Here is a 27,933-nt window from a genome sequence, read left to right on the forward strand (position 1 = left end):
GATCAACATTTCCCACAATTCTTTTGAAGTTTCAAGACCTACGACGAGGCCAAGAACTGACTCAGATAAAGTGGCAGTGATCCAACCTTTAAGTAATCGGTCAGATTTCTTCCAAAGCACATAAGAAGGATTAACGATAGCATGTTTTTTAGGCCCTTCTATGACAGGATTTGGTGACGGCAACTCTCCATTGATGAATCCTTGCATGTCTTGGCTTTCGATCAACGCAAGGATTTGGGTGCGCCACAGCAGAAAATTTGAATGGTTAAGCCTCAATGAGACAAAGTTGGAGATGTTCAGAGCAGCAGGATATGGATATGATGAAGTTGGAGGAAGCTGAGCCATCGCGCAAGCCTGAGATGACACACAAAACAGAGGTGTCTCAAGAAGAACGATTCTAGGATCTGGAATGAACAGTGAAAAAAAATCACTGTTGTAGCTTTGATACCATGAAGAAACAGCAAAAACCACACAAGAAACTATTTACGTGGTTCGGTTCTGGAATAGAACCTACGTCCACGGTGGAACACGTTTACCCTTTTTCTATTGAACACACAGAAACTTTGTACATGGGAATATGCATTTGATAGCATATTTATATACAATGAGGCAGGATATCTTTCTATGTATATCCTTTTTCAAATCTATTATCGTTATCCACATCGACAGAGATGGATGATTTGTTGGGATTAGGATGTATATCCTGTTTGTGATGATCCTGAGCCGTAAGAGGCAACTGTGCTGGCGTAAAACCTTTAACAGAAAGCTGATCTTTGCACTTTGGATCTGGATCTTCAATATAGAGTTCAGTAACTGAAGCCTCTTCTTTTAATTCAATAAGAGATTATAAAGTTTAGAAAACTTTAAAAGCCCTTGAACAAAGAAAGTAATAGAGGTAATAAAACTCTAGTATTCTCGATTTTAACCGATTCAGAGTGAATTGAACCAAATCTATTTAAAAAACTGGTTCATGAACAGTACATAGGGAGTCTGTCAGAAACTTAACATGATTAAAATATTCAGACATACTCTTTTCATCCTTTCTCACATTTTAGAGATCACGTTTTAGCTGAAGGATTCTAATGCTTGAATGTGAAGTATGAGATTTTTTAAGACTAATCCAAGCTTCTCTTGCGGAAGAGATACAAATAATTTATTCCAAAACAGATTTCATAATAATGGTTTTGATCAAACTTAAGGCAAGTTGATCAACTCTTTCCCATGATATAAACTCAGGATTAGATTTTACATGTTCTCTTTCAGTGATAAAGTGATTGGGTGCTGGGCATGAACCTTCCACATTACTAAATCTTGTCTAATCATAACCAACTCAATTTGAGAAAACCACATAAGGTAATTGTTCTTGTCCAACTTCACAGAAACTAGGGATAAAAATACATTCCATTGAATTGCAGAACTAATAGCCAATGAGGTTGAAGGAGATGTCATTTGAGCAAAGGAGCCAGGCAGTCCAAATCAGACATTGACAGGTACCAACTTTGATACCATATAAAAATTTGAAACACAATAAAGTAAGCAACACACTCACACAATGAGACAATTTAATGTGGTTCGGTCAGGATTGACCTACGTCCATGAAGTCCCTAATCTCTCTCTCTTAACACATTGGAGAGGAGGGGTCGATCCTTCTTCAGATAGATTTAGTTACAAAGAGGACCAAGCTGGCTGAGGATTCTATCCCCAGCTAATCTCTTAGAGTCCTTTAGGTATTGAGATTTACAAGAAAACAAAACTCTCTTAATTAGAATCTCATTGGATTTTTCTAGATGATTCTTGATTCATTTCGATAATAACTATTTTGAACACAAATTATCAATGACAAGTCTCATTTGTTTTTATCAACGGGGGGCTCTTTCGTGGTTGGTAGGAGTTGTTAGTGCACGTCTGTAGTGGGATGGTACAGGTTCAAAACCCCAGTGGTATGATTGAATAACAACTGGTGGGGGTCTGCCTAACCCCAGCTGGACTTTTAAAAAAAAAACTCTCATTTGTTTTTAAAATTTACCAATGATTTTAATGTTGCTCATTTGTGATCTCCTTGCTATCTTAACTTTACCACAAATATTTAGCTTAACTTCCTAAAATAGTAATAAATGAAATAGGCACAAAAACAAATCACAAAATGTACTTATGAATGCTACAATCAATAATTCTGATAACACTCCTGAAAGTAGTGCTCTTAAATGATTTGGATCGTACTATCCAACATGAATATGTTTCGAGTAAATATATTTGGGATCTACCACCCAGGTGGTATCCCATGTGGTAAGCGGGGTCCTGTGCCAGGTTTGAATCCTTCAGCCACATGGGGCTTAAGAGATATCTGGTAGGGGTCTGCCTAACCCCCAGCTTGCCTATCAAAAAAAAAAAAAATTGGGTTATGACGGATTTTGAGTTGTAAATCCAATTATAGCATTATATCAAGATCTGGTTTATATCCACCCCGGTTACTTTTTTAATTATCTTACAAAATGCCCAACCGACATCTTATATCAATTATAAATAGCTTTCAAATGTTGCTCCAAATAATCTGCTAAATTATGGTATTCTATCCAACCTTTGATATCTTTGAAAGAGAGGACCACCACATTAATATTTCCTAAAGAGAGAGAGTGAGAGACCTTCCTTACAGGGGCCGAGCTACATATGGGCTAGGGTGTGCGGTTGTGGACAGTGCCCACCCTAACCCAAATGCTGGGTGGGTCACCCCAAGGCCACCCAGCCACACACACTCCCTCTGCCAGCCGCTTCCTTACCACACACACTCACTCACAGTCACACACCTATACCCACCTTAATTTGGATTTCTGGTTCCACCACTGCTTAGTTAAAAAGTCAAGTTTTAATTTATTTATTTATGTATATTGAAACTTGATAAGTTCCTAAAACTATTTTGCTCAGCATGGGTTTCTATTTTCATTTGGTTTCCTATTTTCATAACAAGTTTCCTTTTGATGATACCTAAAAAAACAAGCTGCTGTTATACTTAGGAGCAAAGTGCTACTTTATGATCATTTTGTTTGGTTTCTTAATCTATTGTTTGCTATCAATTTACATATTTAAAATTTTACATATGGTGCAACTAGGTCTACAATACGAGCTCAAACATGAACCCTTTAAGACCTGAACCGATATAACCAAACCCGTTAACCCATATGGATCTATATACTTTTCAATCATACCCTAAACCAAACCCAGACCCGGATCAAAATTAATCGGGTTCAGTTTTAATTCTTTGAGCCAATTAAAAATTAGGTCCACTCATGACCTAACTCAAACCTAAAACAGAATGGGCTGGGTTTGGGTTCAACTTTTAGACCCCATTCGGAATAAAAAACAGAATGGGTGGGGAAAAAACTCCCCATCATTAACTACACATTGGCAGGCCGCTGGTTGCTAAAACACTTGAGGTCCTTCCAGCCCACTAGGAAGTGCACCAAGCTTCAACTTTGCAGCAAGGGACGACCCCCATGGGTTTTGAACTCATAGCATCTTATCAACTTGGTGACATTCACAAGTCGCACCCACCAGATGAGTGAAGCCCTTGTTGGCACACTTGATTTTTTTTTTTAACTAATGTCCGCGACACCTTTTCCTCTGCCAGTTGAGATTTACTGCACCGTATATATGATTACCAAGTTTGCATGTCCTAGTGATGATAAGTTGATCCCGTTATCTTCAAATGTGGCTTAACATGACTCCCGTTTGGTGCAGATTGCAATTTGCAAGGTCCTCTGTCCCCTAAGTATGGCAAGAAGGTTGTCTCTGTTTATATGCATGGTTGAGATTGAGATTTCATCTTCTCCAGGATTGCTGGCTTGGCTAGACAGTCATCTGCAAGGAGCATCTGTTTCCAGACGTGCGGCTGTTTGGTTGCAGGGGACTTCAATAGAATCACATGCACTTGCTTAAGAAAATGCATGAGCTTGCTTGTCTTTCCCAGCAAGGTCAGCTTTCATATTGCTGCTCTTTTTTGGATAATCCGAGGGAAAAACCTCCTCCTCATCACCCCCATCGCCCTCCACATTGGCTGACCTCCAGTTGGTAAAACCCTTGAGGTCCCGCCGGGGAGTACACCCAGCTTCAACGCTGAAACAAGGGGCACCATCAGTGGGTTTTGAACTTGTAACATCCCGTCAACTTGGTGACATTCACAAGTTGCCCTTACCAGATGAGGTAGAAGTCCTTGAAGGCTTCATACTGCTGCTGCTTATGTAGACATGCAAGATTTTCTAAAATATCATGAAATAGCAATTGATATTTTGTCAGCAATTTTAAACGGTCAAAATATATCACGAAAATGACTGTTATTTTCTTTAAAATATTATGATTTTTTCATGATACTTATGGCTTTTTTTTGCTGTATGCAAGCAAAAGCACTCCTATTTATATTTTTTACTATTTTAGTCTTTTTACATATAACTTTTTAGTTGTTTTTAGCCTATCCATTTCAGCTTATATTTTAGAAAAAAATCATATATTTGGAAAAAAAATTACATATTCTCATATTTAAGAGGAAATTCACATATTTGATAAAAAATTCGCTCTGAAAGAAATTTTCTTGTGTGAAGGGTAAAAATGTTTTTTTACAACAAAAAATTTGTAAATTTGGACATCGAGAAAAATTTCAAAAATTGTAAGATTTTTCGAAAAATGCATCACTTTTGGCATAAAGTACGATCATTTTCTATTTTATTTTTTAGTAACATAAGGTTCACACATTTTGGTGACATTGCAAAATTAAGTTGCAAACTTCGTGATATATTTGTGAAGGGGCAAAAATATCCTAAAAAAGCCGGAAATAAAAAATTTCAACATGCAGGGGACTTTGTCAAATTGGTAGGCATTTCAGGAAGCACTCATTTTGCAAGGACAGTATGGTTATTTTTTGTTAAAACTTAAATTATTTTTTTTTCACACACACACACACAGAGAGAGAGAGAGAGAGAGAGAGAGAGAGAGAGAGAGAGAGAGAGAGAGAGAGAGAGAGAGAGAGAGAGAGAATTTGATTAATAAGCACAGACCGATTATAAAAGAAAACAAAAACAAACCATAATCACAAATCTCATCACCAGGAATTTCTCAGCAAAAAAAAAAAAATCGCAAATCAGAAAAAGAAATTGTTTTATCCAGAAAATAACAATCAGAGAAAGAAATCGTAATACGTCTTGATCTCTACAACTAAGAATTCAGCTTCCTATCTGCTATATCCTTTGTCTTTTACGTATGGCGCAGAAAGCATAGAAATGCACTAACAAAAAGATTATATGATAACATACCTATCAACTCTCACGACAGACCTCAAGTTGGACACGCAATTTTCATTAGTAAAACTCATCTGGATTATAGACTTTAGCTAATGCAGAAAAGAAATGAATACCAACCATAGTCACAAATCTTATTACCAAGATTTTGTCGACCAAAAAAAAAATCATACATTAGAAAAAAAGAAATTGTTTGATCCAGAAAACATAAAAAAGCAATAAATTTAACAATAAACAAAAGTATAAATATATGAAAAGAAAAGTATAAACATCATAATGCAATAAAATCATGATGTATTCAAAATGGGCGAGAAACTGAATTTGTCAAGATTTTATTGCCATTTTACATTTTATGAATTTATCATGATCAATTCCAATTACCACCGATATTTGTGTCGGCGATGCAAGAAAATTCAACACGAGAGTTGGTCAAATTAAGGGACTATGGAACCATTCAACTCAAGTAATTACGCAAACTCACTCGACCAAGGCATAGGGTGGTTTTTCATCATATATGAGAATACGTGGATGTAGGTTTCACACCCTATATATGAATTTCATGATTCACAGAGAAAACCAGGAAAACTTGCTTCCATGAGCCTGAAAACAGAGAGTTTTAGATTGACAACGTAGTGTTAATCCGTCGCTAAACCCACACTCTCCAGCTTTCCATGCTAGACAGTACAGAATCCTTACAGCATAATGAAGATAAAATTTAGTATGCACCTAGAAAAGGGTGCATAGGACCACCATACGGATTTTCTCGATCAGAATATAATCAGTAAATTTGAGCCTACTTACAGAAATAGAAAGACAAGATGTTATCGTTGCACACATGTTCTTGTCAGTAAATTTGAGCCTACTTACAGAAATAGAAAGACAAGATGTTATTGTTGCACACATGTTCTTGTCGTTCCAAATTTAGTGAAGCAATTTAAAGTTGTTCAGATTTACTTGAATGGTCATTTTCAAGTCCAATACTCATGCATGAATACACAAAAATGCACTTTCAGAACATACATTAAGTCACTAAAACCACACATTTTCGCATCTCAGATGCAGATGCCACATCATGGTTCTCAAGCAAATCTGAACAGTCATAAGAAGCTATAGAGTTATCATGTGTGATCTGCATATTAGCAGAAAGTAAAGAAAAATCCATGATATTCTAGAGAACAGACAACAAAGGGAAAAGCCACTAGCAGTCGTTTCACACAGCCATGCAACCACAGACACAAACATATGCACAAAAACAAGGAAACCATCTTCATAATTGAGAAATGATAGATCATAAATATGCATTGCGATTTTTACAGACAGTTACATAACATCTAGGGTGATAAAGCTACAAACTTTTTGAAAAGACAACATTTGTCAGCAATGCTGGGTAATCTCCTATCAATGATGATTCCCAACAAAGGACTTACACGCCAGACTCTCGTTTATCCATTTATCAATACATATTTATCATTTATGTGTTCTTGACACAAACCTCCTAATCATTGAGATGCAATCTCAAAATGCCAAAATATCTTATATGTTATAACACAAACCTCCTAATCATTTATGTGTTCTTGCACACCCGCTTTTAAAAGATGTTATATGTTACTAAAGAAATAGCTCAGATATCTAACACCTGACAGCTAACCAGCTCAGCAGAACCAAAATTCTTACTGGCAACAGTTATCCATACTTCTGCCCCTGCTTCAAGAGATGACTCTGGAGCATCAGAGGGATTGGATGGCGAAGAAGAAGAAGTTGACGGGCATGAACAACAGAGATTCTTCTGTAGATCAGCCTGCAGGATGGCAACATCATGGTTGGCATCATTTGTGATAACATGGAGCTTACCAAGAAAACCAGCAAGCAAATATGGAGATTCAGAATCAGTGAAATCGAGGACAGGAACTCGTCCCAAGACCACCTTCCAAGCATCCTCTTGGTGATCATATATTTTGATCCTGCCACTGTCCAAGGAACTTGAAGGATCCAATGCATACAGCTCTCCATCCACTACAACACTCAATTTAGTCCCTGCCTGCCTAGCAGGCCATCCGTCTCCCATTCCAGTTGGCATCTCCATCCATGAGTTTGTTTCTGGATCAAAAATCTCACCGCCAACATCTACGAAGAAAGGCCAAGAGTATAAACTCTGAGGCACACATAACCTTCCTCTATACGAAGTCATTCCAGTAGCAATAGGCTTCAGCATGTCCGCCAAAAATGCAGTTGGCAACACCTGAGCTCTAGAAAATGGCATGCTTGGGACTTGCGTCCAAGTTTCTGTTTTCGGGTCAAAAACTTCAGCAGATTGAAGAGGAGTCAGCCCCCCTCTGTCCCTGCTTACTCCCCCCACAACATAAAGCTTGTTGTTTAACAGACCAGTCTTACAGTAAGCCCTTCCAACCATCATCGAACTCACTTCACTCCATGCATTCACACATGGATCGTAGCGCCAAACGCACCGCATTGCCGATGCACGTGAGAACCCGCCCAACACGTAGAGGCAACCATCAACAGCCCCAATTGAACAACCGCAAAAGGGCATCTTCTCCAAAGAATCTTTCCTTCCAAGCCATCCTTTGATGACATCTGCAATCCTCAGGCTAGAACCCACGACGCTCCATGCTTGCAGACCAGAGAAAACCTTCTTAGAGACATCTTCATAATTCACTTCCGGCATGGGAGGCAACCTTTGCCATTTTCCAGACAATGGGTCCAAGGCATGCCATGAAAGCTTATCCTCATCAACCTTGGTCAGTATATACAACCACTCTTCAGTGGTGCCGAGCTCCTTCCTCAGACTGTAAATTTCAGTGCTGGTGAGGGCAGCCTTCCAACTCTGAGAAACCAATCCCATACTCAAATAGCACATACGAGGCAGCCTCGCAAGAATCTGAAGCGATATCTCATCGGGTAGGCTAGGAATCAGCCTGGGGTTCTCATCCATCTCGCCGGAAGACAGCCGGCGCTTCTTGCTCGGCTCTGCCTCAGGCATCCTGCAGTAATCCATGGTGGAGTTCTTGCTTCCAGCCAAGCTCAACAATTGTCCCATATCAATTCCTTCACAATTCAATCCGACCGTCACTCCAACAGCTGCACCACTACCCTTCTGATCTCTGAAACAAATCAAGCAATCGAAGATTTGGTACTTTGGTGGCGAAAAATATCAACTTTTTAAGAATCCAAAAGGGTAGTACAGTAGGGATACATGCGCTCATTCGATCCCATCCATTTGAGAACACCTGCCAACAAATAAACATCAACAACCAAACTCCAGAGATGGTGATAAATAGCAGAAGACCGACGCCGCGGGGAAGGAGAAAATAAAGACTCTACATAATAGGAAAAAAATAATGATCAAATCAGTTCCAGAAGAACCACAAATCACCACCAACAGAATTGTTGCTATTCTTACTTCAAACGAAAACAAAATGGAAGAAAATGAAAGAACAAAATTACCATTATTACTACAATTTTACACTCAAGAAGTTTCCTCCGTAATTAAGCACTCTCCCTCAAACCTGAGAGAGAGAGGGATTTCCCCCAAAATCTCAGAAACAGAAGCGAAATAACAGAGAGGGATCATCAATTGAAGAAAACGATAATGAAGAAATCAACATCAATCATCGCAACGACATCAAAAGAAGCATGGAAGGCACAAAGAAACCAAGAATCCTAGAGCCAAGAATCCAAAAGACCTAAATTTATAAAATTGGTGCGGGGAGAGGAAGCATCCAGTAGGGAGAGGGCAGGGTGGGGAAAGGAAATTTACCTGAAACAGCGATGATGGGAATGGGAAAACCCCTCCCCAGTTTCGTAAAATCCCCTCTCTCTCTCTCTCCAACGCGGCGATCGACAAAGACTCTCTCTCTCTCTCTCTCTCTCTCTCTCTCTCTCTCTCTCTCTCCCTCTCCAAGTAACAACGCGGCGATCGACAAAGAGGAAGACGCCATTCTAGGAAGAAGGAAGGAACTGAGAATGAAGTAATTTTCTCATACGGCCCACATTTTACATGAAAATCCACCTCACGTGGGAAATCTTTTCTGAAATTTCTGATGCGTTCTTAATTTTTTCTCACAATGGCCAAACAAAAGTGAAAATAACTGACCTTAGTTTTGGTGAGTGATGTGTTTCTGATTTTACCCTTACTAAAAAACGGGAGGGTGGTGTGTTCTCCCCCGAAGATGGACTCTTTGCTACCGTGCATGTTCGGGGGTCTCAGTGAGCGCCATGTAGGTAAGCACATAGGGCTCATATTCTCGTGTGTGTCGGCATCACTTAGTATCAGAGTCCGGTGCGGTTGCAAAGACTTAAGTACCTTTTCTTGCTATTCTTGCCATGAAATGACGGTTCAAGAAAATAACAAAAATGTTCTCCATTCAAAAAAAGGGAAACGACGGTTAAAAAAAAGATAAAAATATTGTTCATCCAGAAAGTCGAGGATGATGTTAACTCTTCAAAGTCCAAACAACGAAACATACCTAAAACACTCTCTTTCTTTTTCGTTTGAACTTTCCGTCATTATCTTCTTCTTCCTTCTCTGTGAAACACTGTAAAACCCTCTTTCTCTCTCTCTAGAGAAGAATTAAGGGAGGCAAAAAACCGACGATCCGATGATGATCGTCGTCCTCTTTCTGGTAGCAATGGCCAGAATGCTGCCCTCGTCCAGTGGGAAACCGACTGCAGCGGCCCCTCCACCGCCTTTGAGGGATACCTACAATGGAATCTTTCTCCAATACACCTACAACGGAGTCTGTCAAAGTACAATCCGTCTACCCCTACGTCGACAATACTTTTGATTAGGGTCATGCTTTCCAGGCCACCCTGACGCTGCTCAACACAGGCGTTCACACCCTCAAGTCTTGGCAGGCATTCATCGGGTTCTGGCACCGCGAGGTCCTCATCTTGACCTCTGATGCCGTGCTCTCCGACATGACCCACCTCCCTGCCAACATCAAGAATGGCACGTTCCTCTCCAGCTTCCTCATCACGGACCTCAAGACTGCCATCGGGACGGCTGGCGACTATAGACTGATCACGGCGAAGATCGTGCTCAAGGGAGCGATGTTCGACATCACGATTTATGATTTACATACAATAGCGATTTACGAAAATCGCGCAGCGTGAAAAAACTAGAAAATCACTAAATCGAGTAGCGATTTACGAAAATTGCATAGCGATCGCAAAAATAAATGGCAAATCGCTATGCGATTTTCGTAAATTGCTATATCGAGTAGCGATTTACGAAAATCGCGTAGCAAAAAAAAAAATAGAAAATCGCGGAAAAGGGTGTTACGAAAACCTCGAGTATGAAACAACCGAAGGAAACATATGAGCGCCACGATCAAACAAAACACTTTATTGCTCGTTTTTGACAGTTACAAGAGGGAAATAAAAGAAAGAATTTATACAAGGCCCAAAAAAAATTTGTTCTGGGGGGTGTTGCCCCCCTACTACCCCCCGCCAGGGGCGACCTCCTTGGACCCCTGCCAACTGACCGCGCAGCAGGACCCACACCTAGGGGAGCCCCCGAACCCCCTTATGTAATGGCAAAAACTCTGAATCAGGCTCCATAACTCATCAAGTTGAACCATGCTACAGTCAGTGTGCAGGTCAGTCAGTGCTTGATGGAGCAGTGTGGGATCGTCTGTTGGATGTGCACAGAGGCAGAAAGAGAAGGGAGAGAGAGAGAGGGTTGATGTTCATGGCCTTCTTCAGGGGGGATTCCTTTCTTGGATAATTCTGCAGTGCAGGGACTGGGTCTTAAATAACCATCTTCGGGGTACTTAAGTCTTTGCAACCGCTCCTTTTCTAAAATCATCGTTTTATGGCACCAATAGAGGAAAGAGCACTTAAGTATTTGCAACCGCTCCTTTTCTAGAATCGTCGTTTTATGGCACCAATGGATAAAAGGGTACTTAAGTCTTTGCAACTGCACCAGACTCCGATGCTAACTGATGCTGACAAACATGGGGATACGAGCCACACATGCTTACATATGTGGCACTCATTGGAAACCCCAAACACGAGATATAGCTTTGCTAAAAAACACATGATTATCCTTCTAAAACACATAAAAATACCTAATTACCTTATCTGAATCATAAGGGTGTAACTGGGTCAGGTAGGGGTGGACATCAGGCTGGGCCGTTGATAGGGCCGACCTATTGAGAAAACCCCCGGCCCATAGCCATGGCCCGCGCATGGGCATAATTGGTTTGGGCCTATTATATAATATATTATATATAATATTATGTTATATAATGTATATTATTTATATGATACATGAGAACTGAACATATTAGGCCCTATTTTTCATTCCGCTCTATAGATTTTAAGTATTTTATGATAGATCTGAACCGTTAGATGTGTTTAGCATGATTGATTTAGTGGGAATCGAAATCGACTCTTGGATCATGTTTTTTCAACAAAAAAACATGTTTTTATGAGCCACAAAATTGGTACCTTCATAGCCATCGATTTTGGATCATCGGAAAAACCTATATACAGGTCAGATTTTGGCGATCCAAAAGCAGGTTTCCACTGAACAAAACCTATAGATCACATCTACGGTGTAAGACGTGAGAAAAAAAATACTTAAAACTACTATTTTTGAGGCAAAAAAGAAGCCTAATGAACACATACTCTCTCTCTCTCTCTCCCTCTCTCTCTCTCTCTCTCTCTCTCTCTCTCTATATATATATATATATATATATATATATATATATATATATATATATATATATATATATATATATACGGGCCAAGCCGTGGTGGGCGACCCGACCCGACTCATGCCCACCCCTAAGGTCAAGTATACCTAACCCGACTCGACATCCTGAACCAATTATACCTGATTATATCCAACCTGACCCGATTTTATTAGACCCTTGGGTTCGGGTTAGGTTCAATATATAGACTCATAATGAAAATGAGTAGAGTCTTGCAAATGAAGACTCAAACCCATTTAGACTTTACATACTTTTTATACCTGACCTAAATGGTTCCCTATATTGTAAAAATGAATTGACTCAAACCCAACCCGATTATGCATCTGAACCTGTTTTATTCTTGAATTGACTCGAACCCGAACCAATCATGCACCCAAACCCATTTTATATGTGAACCGACTCAAACTCAACTTGTTGAAACCCAACCTACTATTAGAATAATGGAAGAAGATGAAGAAGAGGATAAAGGAGTACAAGAAAATGACTATAATAATTGATAAATATTATGTTATATAATTAATTAAATATTTAAATGTGCTAATAAACTTAGAATTCATATAGATTATCTTTTAATAATCAAACTTTAATTCATTTTTTTCATATACTTCTTATTGCCACTTTGTGATTGAATTTGTTGGGTTGAATTGAATCCCAATTCTAAAGAATAGTACTCAAATAACTCATTGAATTTGATAAGTTTTGAATATAATATATCAATGATGTCTTAAAATGATTGGTTGGTATGAAAATATTTTTTATATTTAGATTTTGACATTATTTAGAATGGTTAATAAATATTTCATTTGTTAGCATATAATCTTCTTAATGAATAGTTGATTCATTAATTTATATATATTTTTATTACCAATCATGTCAACTTGAGTTAAATTCCCAACTTGTTAAGACCTGCTGATCATACTCAAACTCGTTAACCCATATGGCTTTACCTTTTTTTAGTCATACCCAAACCTGTATCAAAATGGGTTTCTTAAACAGAAAATGATCATACTGTTCGACAAAAATGATACATTTTTTGAAATGACCTATAAATTTCAAAATCCTCTTGATGTCCAAATTTGCAAATGTCTAACTTATTTAGGACCATTTTACCCTTTGCACGAGTAAACCTCCTAAAGTTCGTGTGATATATCGATACACTCTCAAGATATCACAAACAATCACTAAAAGGTAGATTTGCATGTGATTTTTGCGAACCTCACAAAATCTGCATAACTAAATCTGCGAACTTCCTGTAATTAAAACTTGTCATAACTTTGCAAATAGTCCACTAAATTTGCATATAAAATATGAAGTTTGCATGACCAAATATGCAAATTTTCTATAGCTGAAACCTCTTTAAAATTTGCAAATATTTTACTAAATTTCAATATATAGTACGAAGTTCGCATAACTGAATCTGCAAACTTTCTGTAACTGAAACTTGTCTAAACTTCATAAATATTTTACTAAATTTACATATATAGTATGAAGTTTACGTAACCATATTTGAGAATTTTATGTAATTAAAACCTGTCAAAACTTTGCAAACTAACTTTGCATATATAGTACAAAGTTCACTTAATCAAATCTATGAACTTATTGTAATTGAAACCTGTCGAAACTTCGTATATATAGTACGAATTTCACTTAACCAAATCTGTGAACTTCTTGTAACTGAAACCTATCGAAACTTTATAAATATTTTACTAAATTTGTATATAACACGAAGTTCACATGAGCTCTTTTAAGTAACTGATCCTTAAGGAGATCTAAAAATATGGGGCGATTTGCATAAATTTTTGGTGTCTAGATTTTCTTATATTCGCATGCTTACTGAATCATATATAAAGTCATTTTTATTCATTTTGTTTATTTTTCTCGTTTGTTTATGGAAAAAACACTAACCCTTTTTCTTCTAGAACCTTCAATATTTTTTTGTAACATTTTTTATTGCATTTTGATGAGGTTGTGGTATCCTTTGCATTGACTTTCGAGGTTAGGTTGAAATGTGAGTTTCATAAAAATAATAATATATATATATTATTTTATTCTAAACTTTTTATTTGTTTGTAGATATAAATATTTAATAGTCCTATGTGTATTTGTGTTTGGTTATTGTTGTGAATATTTTTTGTATCTTTTTTTGTGTTTTATTTAATAATTTTCACTAGATTTACTGTTTATAATTTATTATATTTAAAGTATTTGTATATATATATTTGTTTGTATTGTAACTCATTTATGTTTGTTTGCTTGTCCACTGTCTTATGTTTTTTATGTGTATCTTAGGCCTTTCGCGATATGACACCTAAAAGAAAATATGGCAGCAGAAAGAGAAAAAAGGATGATGACCAGCCACATAGAAAGAGTTCAGTTTTAGAGCTACCTGAGTATGATTTCTATATAGACATTTTGTTGACTAGTAATGCAAGCGTTATGTTTGCATGTTTATTTGTTTGTTTATTATGTTTGTATGTAGACTCATTTGAATCTAACATGAATGTATCACATATGATGATTGTATAACATCTGTATATATTCATAAAAAGACCTATTCAGAATCACAATAAGAACATGATAGTTGGAAATGAACAAACAAAGATCATTTATCTTACCTCGTGTTTCTCAGTTAGTCCCCAAAATGATAGTCTTATTTTTTTATCAACTAAGAAAAACTAACTGCTTAACATTGTTTACAATACATGATCGAATGTAGTTATACGAATGAAAGAGTTCATACTTTTTTGAAGAAACAAAATGTGTCATATCTTTTTCAAAAATGTGACAAGGTATCTGTTGAACAATATTGCACACTTACATTTACATTTATATTTACATATAGATAAATTACTTATATCTCGAACTTGATATATGTTGTAGATCTTAATTCCTCTCAACTGAGACAATGCACAATGAGTTCTGTGAAAAATGACCATGAAAAAAGGAGTTCAGGCTCTACAATTCCATGGGATTCGTATATAATACAAATACAAACATAAAAATCTAGTACAAACTCATTATTTATTCAATAGTATCTTTATTTTTATCTCATATTATGTAGGATTAATGTTGGGTTGCAGGTTAATTTTTTTGCAAAGTGCTTTGGATACGACACTTACTCACATTGGATGAGCTATCTTGTGAATGATATTCTGCAAAAAAAAAAAAAGAATAATTATTTTGCACATATGTCTAAACTCAATACATATTTATAAATATGATTTTTTTATATAATTGTTATAGCAAAGATTGTGATATATTTATCCTGATGTACATGCTATACTTGGGCAGAAACATGAGCATTGATTTTAGGCAGGTACATATTTATATTTTTTATTTTATTCTGTTATTGCGATATAAGCTAATTAGTTGTTTGCTAATAATCTTTTTTTTATGTTGATACAACAAATTGCATAAAACATATGGTCAATTACTACAAGAAATTGAGGAAGAAGAATGAAAAAGAGGCAGCCCAAAAGAAAACAACGAAGGAGGCAACAAAGCAAAATAGACAGCAATAGAAAACATCCCCCGCAAGTAGGGGGGGCAATGGGCCACGGGCCAGGTTCAGGCCATAATTTTAGGCTTAGGCATGTTAGGTACCAGGCCAAAACTCAGCCCGCCATATATGTAGGCCGGGCCCGAGCCGGCCTGCGGGCTACCAGGCCGCTCAATGGGTCTGAGTTAATTATTATTATTTTTTAATAATATATATATTTTTTAAAATTATCTATTACATAGTAACTTTGGTAACTATTATTATTTACCTAATTAGTTGTGTAAGAACTTACTATTTATTAATTATTACTATTTACCTAATTAGTTGCATGGAACTTTCTTTGTTAACTAGGAATTAGGTTTTCTTGAGTTTTTTTCTGTCACCTTCCTTTAATATGCTGCAAGCTTGCAAGTCCTCATGTAACCAACAGACCAGAGCACCAACAGACTTGAGCATGAGTAAGATACTATCAAAACTTTCCTGAACAAATAAAAATGACTCATGGGCCATGGTTGAGTTCCTGTTTGTTTATAATAGTTTTGCTGCCGTGTGCTTTGCTTGGTGTGCCTTTCTTACATGTAGTATAACAAGGTCTGAACCCTGCTTCTTGCATTTTTGATAAGAGATCTCTGACAGCATAAGTTGATTCTTCACTTGACAACATTTGGACGAGTGAATTATATGTGTATTGTTCTGGCCAATCACCATGACTTCTCATGCTCTCAAACACTGCAGATGTTTTGTCATGAAGTTTAGCAATTCCATAGGTTTTTATTATGACATTGTATTCTATTGTTTCCATCTTAATTCTTGGCTCCCGCCTGCACAAGAACATAGACTCTGCTTCCTTCCATAATCCCTTTTCACCGTATGAATATAAGATAGCTGCATAGTTTATGGAGAGCTCTCGTACATGTTGATACTCTTCAAGAAAGATCTTTGCACAATCAAGCTGCCCCAAATCTATGTGCATCTTCATGATGATGGGTACTGACTGCTCATCAACACTGACACCAGATTGCTTCATTTCCTCCATCATTGATTCTAATTCTTTAACCGTCTTCCTCTCAATAAATTTCTGCAATATAGTTCTATATGTCACTGCATTTGGTAAGAGACCCATCTCATTAATTTTCCTGTAGTGCTTCAGCATATTATCCATGTCTTCAGCAGTTGCATATAAATCTATAAAGATGTTGAAAGTAGTTGTATCCAGAGAAACACCCCTTTCTTCCATTTTAGACAGTAGAGACCCTGCTTTACTCATTTACCCATGGGACCCACAAGTGTAAATCATTGTGTTGAGTGTCACCTTATCAGCAATGACAGCAAACCTCAACATCTCTGCAAAGGCATTTGATGAATCCTTGAGACACCCGACCTTCCCATGCAGGTCGATTAATGTATTATACGTAGCAACAAGTTGAGATTTTGCATTCATAGCATAAAACCCATGGTTGAATCCATTTAAAGTAGCAAGCCAAGATTTTGCATCTGTAGCAGCAAACCGAGGTTTTCCACCTTTTTTATGTTAGATTCTGCGTTACACTATAAAGAAGCATTTTTGTACGTAAAAAATAAAAAAAATGCTTATAGGAATGACTGGGTGAAAGCTGAAAAACTTCGTAGCTTCTTGGAAATATTCTATACTGTAACAAAAGTTTTTTTAGGTACGAAGTATACTACTGCTAACTTTTATTTTCATGAAGTTTACACAATTTACATTCATATGATGGATTCATTACATTTATGGCTGCAAAAATGATTCAAACTTTTGAAAAATATTGAAAAGAGTGCAATATAATTTTGGAAATTGCCTAAGGACATTGTCAAATTTTACTTTGGAAAGGTCTATGGTAGAGAAAATTATGAATAATGTGCAGCTTATTCTTGTAGAACTTAAGAAGTTGTATTCTAAATATACAACTATTTTGTCTAATGTTTCATCTCATGGGGATTCTTTCATTGACACATCAAATATTGTGGATAATGATGATGATGGAATAATAGGATTTTATGCATATCGTAAGCGGGCTACCATCAATCAACCCATCAAAGGTGAATTAGAAATGTATCTGGGAGAACCTCTAGAGACTCCACAAAGTGTTGGTGATTTTAATATCTTAGAATGGTGGAAGATAAGGTCATGTAAGTATCAAGTTCTTGCAAGAATTGCATGAGATATTTTGGCAATTTCAATATCAACAGTTGCATCCAAGTTTGCATTTAGCACAGATGGGAGAGTGCTTGATCAAACTCAATGTTCAATGAAACCAAAGTCGGTTCAAGCATTAATTTGCACCCAAAGTCGGATTCAAGATGAATTATTGAAGGTCTCAAATGTTCCTGATACAAGGTAATTTATATTATTTGGTAATTGAATCATTTAGATATTATGTTTTGTTAATCTTTATGTAAGAACTAATTTATTTGTTTATTGTTTTAGTTTGGTTATGAATTCACCAAAGGAGTTGGACAATGATGCAAATTCAGACTTCTAGTGAAAGATGGTAAATTTGTTGTGGTTTGTAATTCTAATTAGAATTACTGTAATCATTTTTAAATATTTTTGCTTTGTTTTTTATATAGGTTATGTTGCATAATGGGTTAAACCATATCAATGGATTGAAGAAACCCTTAAGTGTTTTATAGGACTAGAACTCAAGATTGTGCTTTATGTTATTTTAGAAAACTGATGTTGATTTATTAGTTCAAATGCTATGCCATGGATGAAATATTATATTATGAACTTTTGATTTAGATACTTTGAACATTATCAGATGTGAAATTTTGAATTTTATGTTTTTTATTTAATTCATTTTTTGGTATTCTAAGAATTAATGTATTAATTTTATTAAAAAATAACCTACAAATGGGTTTAGGCCAATGGGTCGAGCCATGGGCTTCTCTTCAAACTTGAGCCCATTAAGAACCGGGCCAAATCCTGACCCATTAGTAAATGGGCCGGGCCATTGACCTAATCTCATCCCTCCCCCCCGCTCCCCCCCTTTCTGGCCATTTGGCTTATCCCTATCTCATCCCTAATCATCCCTCCATTTTTGCACATTTCTCAGAAATAGTGGATTGTTCCCATTTGAGTTGAATATGGACTTGAAAGAATCCAGTGATCCATATCTCATTTGAATCCTATAAATAGGGGTCCATCCTTGGAGTCTGGTCATCTAAAAATTACATACCTGAGTGTTGGTTCTACTGAAAAAGCCTACCCAAGCCTTGTTTGCACTCTATCTCGAAGCTATTGGGGAACCATTATGCCTATGCAAAGGTGCTGATGGACGAAAATGAGCACAAAAGCTAAATAGACCATTAAGTCCAAAAAAATTATTTTTCAGATCTTTAATATATTTATTTTATTTTTATTTATTCTTTTGATTTATGCTTATACACGTTTTCATTATATTAACATACCTGAATTTGCGATGGTGCTATTCAAGCTACGGAGATCAAAAAACTTGTTTTGACTTTACCTTTCCTTCGGGCAAAGGACAATTAAGACTCGAATACGGCATCCCCAGATTTTCTAATAAGGATTTTAGCGAATTCGGGAAAGTCCCTTCTTTCCCTATTCAAAAAGTTTTATCATCAGTTTTTAGTGATCACGATGGGACATGGTTTTTTTATAAGTTCGTAGTTAGAATTGCATTTTCGAGAGAATTTGGGTCCTAACGAACCCAAAACACTTACATTTCATTTTTTTCATTTTAGACAACAAAACCTCCTTTTTTTGCCCATTGGTTTTGACGTCTGACACTTTGACATCTGACCCCTTTGTCGTCTGACACTTTTGCCATTTGTAGATCCCTGATATGCAGGGTTTTACCATCTGCAAGCCTTTGACTTGCCGTTTCTGTCATATGCTCCCATTTTTAGAGATTATGTCATATGCTAAAAACCCCTAATTCGGTCTTTGTTGTTCGGTAGCATTGCCATCCCAGGCTTCGCCGTCCGATATTGTTGCAGTCTATAGACCCTGGTTTGCAGGGATTTGTCATTTACAACCTCTGCAGACCCTGTCGTGTGGCAAAACCCCTTAATTCAAGGTTTGCCATTCAGTAGCACTGCCATCTAAACCCATTTGTCATTCTGTAGTATTGCTATATGTTAGCATTGTCGTCTGGTACTTTGCCGTCTGCCAGCTTTGCCACTCAACAACTTTGTTATTGCTACTTTTGTACGGTCATTGCACTTGCTTTTTCGATAAATTTGATTCATTTTAGGGTTTTTTTTTCTTTTATTTTTACTTCAAGTATAGGTCCTTTTGCATTATGTGCATGCATAAATAATAGTTTAGGTTTTATAACAATTTTAGAAACCCTTACTGGAGAAAATTCATGTCAATTAAAAATTAGAAAAATTTCACCTCCAGCAAGTTAGGGTATTGATTTGGACATTATTGGATTCATTGGGTGTTCTTGCTATATTTTATCCCCTTATTTCTTAAGTTAGACCCCTTCTTTTATTTGGGGTTTAAAAAAAAAATCTCTTGTCCTAGCATTTTGATCTTCAAATCTTCCACCAGTACCTTTAAGTTGTTAGCTTTGGTATATCGGTGGTGGCACCATTAGAGTTGGATAATCCACATCAATACCTTTAAGTTGTTAGCTTAGGTATATTAGCGTGGATCTGAGAGAGAACCCTAAATCTTAGAACCCAAAAATACCTCACAGATCCATGGATACATCTTTCGAGGAGAACTAGGATACCAATTATTTTTTTAAATCTCTCATTACTTGTTTGGGCTTGTGTGAACCAATTGCTTAAGGTATAATGAATACCCAATCCAAAACCTGAAAACTTTAAGTCTAATTTGTCTCAGAGGAACCACCTCTGGATAATTTCATGTATGGGATGCCACCCCATAAGATGTCAAACATAATATTTGATGAAGACCATGAAGAAATGACGCATGCTGACGTTCCTGCTGAGTCTATGAATGGCCAAAAAAGGGAAAGACTCCAATGTTCCCTGAGTTCAGCTCATGTCGGTACCTTCATTGGTCTCGTAAAGTCCTCCAGGTGGGTTATGAGATGAGTAATTCTAACATGGATGAGTCTACCAAAAGATGAATATCAGGGACCTCACATTTCAAAGCTTGGTTTGAAGAAATGCACCCTCATCAGTCTCGTAAAAGTCTTCATATGGGTTACAAGACGAACAACTCTAGCACAGGTGAGTTCACCAAGAGACGAACCCCTATGACCTTACATTTCAAAGCTTAGTCCAGAGAAAGGGATGTGCTAACGCAAGCCAGGCAAAACATGAAATGGATATAGCATAAAATGAGAGAGATTCAAGAGAGGCTTGAGTAGACACGAGCCAACAGAAGGGACAAAAGAGCCCAAGAGTCAGAACACAAAGAAGCACGTGCCTATAGGAGGGACAGAAGAGCCCAAGACTCAGATTTAGAAAGTAGTTACAACCATTACAATGAGCCCTAGGTGTCTGAATGAGAGAAAAAAATTCATAGACACTGATTGACTTGCCTGATCCATACCACATCTTCAGAATCGAACAGGAAAATCAAGTTTCTAGAGGACATGGTCTGAAACCTCAGTGCTAGAATGAAATACATATATCTAGATAAAAAAAGTACTTTATAGATGATTTTTTACTTGAGGGATGCGATGATGAGATGAGGATACTTCCTCAAGTTTCTAATGTTTAGTAGGAAGGGAGATCCAAGAACTCACATGGCCTTATTCATAAGGATAGTAGCCAAATATCGAAACAACGATATGAGGCTGATCAACAGGTTTCCTAGGAGTTTAGAGAGAGAGGCTTTGAAATGGTTCGCAATCCTGAACCTCCAACAGGTCAGAGAGCTCAAGCAGATCATGAATTATTTTTTCTTCAACTTAGAGGCCCATCCAATCATCAATCAACTTTATGTCTTGAAGCAAAAGAAAGAGGAAGATGCCCATGAGTTCATAAATAGATGGTGGTTCATGGCCAATCGGATAAAGGAGCCGATCTCAGACTCTCATGCCCTAATGATAGTTATGGACAACTTTTCACAACCTCTGAGGAGCTTGATCAACATGACACATGTTGAAACATATGCCAAACTCATTAATAAGGCAGACTCCTTTGAGGTAGGCATTAAAAGATGAGGGTATGATGGGTTCTTATAAAGTAAAAAAGACAATAACATATACATGAAGTTAGATCCATCTAAAGGCTAGGTCAATATAGTGTGGGCCAAAGGGCAAAAGGCCAAGAAGAATGGTAGTCAAGGGCATAATGTAGGCAACTAGAAGGGCTTCCCAAAGAAGCTAAATGAGAACACATATGAGGGAAATCTAAAATAGACTAGAGATCGAAGATTCACAAAGTTCAAGTAAGCTTGATCACTCATCCTTGAGCTTCTACTGCAGGATGGCCTAATAAAGTTACCTGAAGTGTGGAATATGTCATAGATGAAGGGTAAAGATTTGTTCAAATACTATCGATATCATCGGGCAGTGGGCCATGACACTGAAGAATACGTTATCCACGAGCACATCATACATGACCACGTCAAAAGTGATGAGTTATTGATTGGTGAGGAACCACAGAACCAGGGCAACAATGACCTGGGCATTTTTCAAGAGTCCTTCCCAAATCATAATACAGAAGAAGGGGTTCAAGCCTATGAACTAAAAGAGAATTGGCTTTCAGAAAAGGCTATAGAGTAAGGACTGCCCGCCAGCTCAGTGATATGCATTCCTTGATCCCTCACGTACAATGATAGTTCTTATCAACTGTCTGTGACTCATTAAGTTTGCTACCAAAGAGGGATGAAGATACAAAGAAGACATGTTTCATGGGAGAACCAAGAAACCTCAAGAGAGTTTTCTTAGATAAGTGTGATTCATTTGGACCCTTTATACAATAATTATATCAAGGTTCCTCCCCTAGCATCCCAGCTTAAAAGTTCAATCACAAAAAAGGACAATCTCCTTATACAACCCATGTTGTCCTAACCTGAGGGGTAAGCTAACATACCGACAATTCAATCAAATGAAGAAAGCACCCCATCAACAAACTCAATCATGAGTGTGACATTATCCAGTTCGTGCTAAGTGTCAGTCAGGGACCATCTCAAAAGGCCCAAGGCTTTCAAGAAAAAGAGAAGAATAGATGACTCTCACCTTAAGAGTAACTCCCTATATCAGCATGTGCAAAAATATGAAAAGGGATAAAGAATCGCTCTACACATGGGGTATGAGCCTTTCAAGAGAATGAAAAAATGTTAACATGACATAAGAGAGCCTCTCCCAGCAGTGTCAAAGGTAGGGACCCAGGGTCTAGGTTACGAAGGACCTAAACAAAAAATGGGCAAAAAGGAAAAACTTTCATGGGTCCTAAAAGATCACTTCAGAAAGGGGTTTACCATCATCACATGGCACAAAGTTGACACTTCATCAACATCAACTCAGTTTGGGTTCACAAAAGTCAAACAACAATTTAGGTCCTTCCACCTCTCATTCTGAAAAAAGACTAGTATACTCAGAAAAAGGCAACCACAGGTCAGGGCAGAGTCACAATGGTATAGAAGAAAAAGGACATCTTACACGATTCACCATCCCACTGCCCCAGGTAAGCCTTCAAAACTTGAATTCCATAAAATAGTCTTTTGAAAAAAAATAAAAAATCCCCAAAACATAGAAAAGTTTTAAAAATCCAAAAAAATTGAATAAAAAAAATCTAAGAAAATTCAAAAGAATTTTCTTTCTGAGGGTTCAACCTATCATCTTCATGGCAAGATCATGCTATTCCTATTGACAAGACCAAGAAAGTTTTTGTCAAAACCCTTCTTTTGTTTTTAAACCATTCTCAATGATGCCTTTCTGTCAAAATCATAAGGACATATCAAAAGAGTCTGAACCTATCTAAAACCTAGGGATAGGGCATTGTAAATTCATCCAAAGTCCAACTCTTTTAGGCAAGAGGGAACCTCTAGCAGCTAAGCATACAAACATGTACTCTTAAATTGGCCCAACCTCGTTCGACAAGACCCAAGTGGTCTTGAAAGTTTGGTTTACCTTTGCACATTGGCCCGACCTCGTTCGACGAGACCCACAACGTTCTCTATATTTCAGTTGTCCCAAACATTGGGCTGACCTCATTCGATGAGCCCCACAATGGTCTTCACATCTCAGTTGTCCTTGAACTAGTGTGACCTCATTGGGCAAAAAGGGGTTGGGGACCATAAACAAAGCCCTAAAACACGAATAGAAGCCCTAAAATGTGAATTGCCACTCTTTAAATATCGAAGTGTTGCATTTAATGCTAGTGCAGACATTTGCAAATAAATGAGGAGGTTCACATTTAAGTCTTCAAAAAATTTGCGAATCTCATATCCAATGTGCGAATATTCAAAAAGTTTGCAAATGAGGTACAAGATTTGCATATATAAATATTTGTGAATGTAAGCATACATTTGCGGATCTCCTCGTGGACTATTTACTTAACAGAGGTTCAGAGGTTATATTGGAAACTCGTTTCCTTTATTTGGGAAACATATTTCCCATATGATTCTCTTAAATAAGAAAATTCTTTTTTCAATAAATAGTTGAGACGCACGTGTCATTTAAACATTTTAATTTTTTTTTGGAAAATCTGTTTTTTTTACACATCTGTAATATTAAAAAACATGTAATGTATTGATGAAATAGAGAAATCTCAAAACTTAATGTAACCAAATTATTTTTACCTAATTTCTTGAATCTATTTCTATCTAAACAATAAAAGCCATATGTTGCATATAATTTTTTTATTTTTTTATTGTTTTATTAGAAGCAACCCAACTATGCAGTTGTTTATATGAAGCATAACCAATATGTGATCATTTTACAGTTGCAGCCAATGTAATGGTATATTTTATGAAAGAATTAAATGTAATTATTTTTTTACTATCATAATACTAGTAAAGAAGTAAATAATATTCTTCATGCATATTGCCAATATTGGTACTTTTACCACATTATATATATATATATATATATATATATATATATATATATATATATATATATATATAGAGAGAGAGAGAGAGAGAGAGAGAGAGAGAGAGAGAGAGGTTCCACCCACCCCTCACACGGTGTGGACAGTGGTGATTTTTAATGTTTGAAACCTTATAAAACCTACTCACATGTCATATTTGGATGATGTAAAAGCCACTACATACTAAACAAACCATGTAGATCACATCCATGAAGTCTAATTAGAAAAACCAAGAAGATGAAAATTTGAAAAATCAAAACTGTCCATTCCCATTTCACATGAACCTAAAAGGTCATGTTTCCCATTTCCGTTTCTCAACTTGGCAACCTGCATAATGAATAACATATGTACAAATTTGAATACATCTATAACAAATATATTTAAGTTTATTTGTATCTAAGTTGGAACCAGATAATCATTATACTTGAAGTAGGGTCAGAATTAGGCCTAATTTGACCCATTTTTTACTTCAAAATCAATAGGTTTAGTTCATCATCAATGGACCTTGTATCACAAGGTCTCATTTTCAAACTGGATTTGAAACTTTATTGTGAAATCTAAGTTGGATTTGGTTATGAAACTAGAAACAATCTTTAAAAATATATTCTAACCCATGTTTTTTTATATTGGATAGCATATATTCAAGTTTGGGTCAGATCTAAAACAAATAGGATACAGTTTTCTCATATCCAAGTTAGAATGAGTTGAGCATTATAGTAAGGTTTACTTCAAAATCAAGTCTACAAAGTTGATAGTGTGATTGCTAAATGTGACAAGAAGATGACGTGCGAGTTAAGTCAAGTTACAAGAAAACAAGAAAATCACGTACAAGTCAAGCAGCAGGCCTGTTTGTTTCACCCCTTTTTCACTGAGAAAGCCCACACTAGGAGGAAAGTTGGGGCAATTTCCACTATGACTGAAACAAAAAACATAACAAAGGGTAAGAAGCTCACTCTAGCAGGTGTGGGTAGGTCTTATTTTTTCCATTGTATCACATGGAAAATCCATTCACATGCCTGTTTATTTTATTTTCATGGAAGGGATCGACCCTTCGCGGGAAGGATTGCGATTTCCACAAAATCTTGTCAGCTCAGACTTTCAATGAGAATGTTTTCATGGGAGGGGGTATGGAAGGATTCAGTGGTAGGTAGTGAGAAAAAATTGGAGTCCACTTGTATTAGCATGACACTTTCTCTTCAGGGCGTTGGCGTGAAAGAAAAAGATTGCCAGCTAAGTAGAAAATTTATTCATATCTCTATGTGAATAAATTTCTATTGGAAAGCAACCTGACAAGATTTTTAAAAAACTCTCTTCCATTCAAACAAAACAAACTGGCTCCAAATAAAATCCAACTAATCCAATATAGATAAATTGAATATGAGGGAACATGGAGATGAGTTTGAGTTGCATGGAGATTTTGAAAGAGAATGTTAGAAGGGTATTTGGGATATTTTAAAACAGGTTAAATAAGGGTAAAGTAAGTTTTCTTGATGACCAAGAAAAACCCTCATCAAGAACTGGGTCACTTAATGGGCCTGCCTACATGCGAGATCAAACTTGGGGTTGAGGACATGATCACCCAACCTTACATGCCCCCAATCGTGATAAAGCACCTGCATAGGAATGACAGTGGACCAGGGCAGGAGCAGGGGACAAGGTCTCCACTCCCATCCCGTCTCAAAATCCGGACCTCCATCCCCACGAGTTTGGATTTTAACCTCCATCCCCACCTTCATTCCCGTTTCATGTCCCCCATCCTCGGTCTAAATGGGGCAAGGCGGGGTGGGGCCCCATTTCCCATCGGTCCATTACCATCCCTAAAGAATGATTGGGGACGGGGCGGGGCAAGGTGGGGATCAGGACGGGGCGAGGGAAAGCGTAAGTCCATTCCCACCTCCATCCCCACATGGGTTTTGATTTTAACCTCCACCCCCTCCTCCATCCGCATTTCATGTCCTCCATCTCCGGTACAAACAGGACAAAGCGGGGTTGGGCCTTGTTTCCCCCAGTCCACTGCCATCCCTACACCGACACCGACAGCCCCCATGTGCCAGTGGGATTCGATCCTGGTCCTTGAGCTTGACTTGGCACCCACTGATTACCACATGGGTAACCACCCGGGTGGAGGGTAAGGGTAAGTTGCATGTCTTACATTGGACCATTGTTAAGAAAACCTAGGAATGTGTCAAGAATTTTATGAAAGAAGGCTTCTATGACATTGGAATTTCAGGTAAAAAAGGTAGGTGTTATCAGGAACTTACCCTGATAATCCAACACCCTCTTTAATGCTACAAGGTCGATATTAATCTTTTGGCACCACAAAAATCAATGGACGTTTCAAACGAAAGCCTATCCGCCACGAAATGTTGTGATATTTTTAAAATTTGTCCTCCAAATGTTTTTATCACTACTAGATCATGGTCTGCCTTATATGGCCGGGCCCCACAAGATATCTAAAACAGTAAAAAAAAAATTGAGATGTAAAAAAATAATACATTGGTAATTTAAAACATCTTCGAAATACCTTTTGTATATCTTTTGCAAAATGTAAAGACCTTAATAAAAGTTTTCTTGATAAAAGCCAACAAAAACATAATGACAGTCAGTGTTTAGGTGCTATTTAATTACATGTTAATTATTTAAGGTTAACAGAAGATTTGCTTAGTTACGGATAAGGAGAGACAGCTAATTACAGGGTAAGTATTTAAGATAAATATGAGATTCCATATTTATAGTGGAGATGGGAGGACTTTGATTGTGACTATTTTTTATTTTGACAAAATTTACAAGATTGCCATATAAGTAACACTATATATATATATATATATATATATATATATATATATATATATATATATACTACCCAAAAAAATTGGCATCGACAGTTAAAGATCACATGATGTGAATGTCATTAAAAAAAGTCATAAATAATCAATTTTTTTGCTCTGACTGCCCTTGATTTTGCTTTTATGATATTGAGAAAATTTGGGTAAGCAAGTGATCAGGGAGTAAATTTCATTTACTCTTGCCCTAATTTCAAAAAATGACGCACACTTTGTCAAAATTTTTGATATGGGCTTCCTGCCGTTTTTTTGGAAAATACCAAACAAGGACCTGCCATTACCTTTTTGTTGACTTAGGTTAAAGCGTCAGTTAAATTGAATCAACTAACAATAATACCCTCACGTGACCAAAAAAAGATTACCTTATCCTTCGCTCATTTATTTTATTGATGTTTTGGACGAAGCTTCAGTAGAGATGGGTTGTCGGCATTCTCCCCAGCCAATCGATGACCTCAATGAGCCTAAACCATCAGAGCAGGACCCTTAAACCCCAAAGAGAATGAGAAAGTGATAACACATGTAATACTCATCATACTACCATAGGTCTCTTATTTATAGTGAGATAT

The 27,933-nt window shown here is 37.0% G+C and overlaps 1 pseudogene across 2 annotated transcripts; it reads right to left on the reverse strand.

The window, feature by feature from the left end:
• Positions 1 to 6,555: 6,555 nt before the first annotated feature.
• On the reverse strand, positions 6,556 to 9,214 carry LOC149812146 (F-box/kelch-repeat protein At1g22040 pseudogene; annotated as a pseudogene). 2 transcript variants are annotated; one of them, XR_016428453.1, is made up of 2 exons: positions 9,061 to 9,214; positions 6,556 to 8,530 (listed from the first exon to the last, which is right to left on the reverse strand). The product of XR_016428453.1 is annotated as an F-box/kelch-repeat protein At1g22040 pseudogene, transcript variant X2 (transcript). The 2 variants fall into 2 exon arrangements; XR_016428452.1 differs by lacking the exon at positions 9,061 to 9,214 and adding an exon at positions 8,748 to 8,966.
• Positions 9,215 to 27,933: the final 18,719 nt, after the last annotated feature.

The sequence above is a fragment of the Nuphar pumila genome, chromosome 17 (genome assembly GCF_984573655.1).
Source record: "Nuphar pumila chromosome 17, dmNupPumi1.hap1.1, whole genome shotgun sequence".
Classification (NCBI taxonomy): Eukaryota; Viridiplantae; Streptophyta; class Magnoliopsida; order Nymphaeales; family Nymphaeaceae; genus Nuphar; species Nuphar pumila.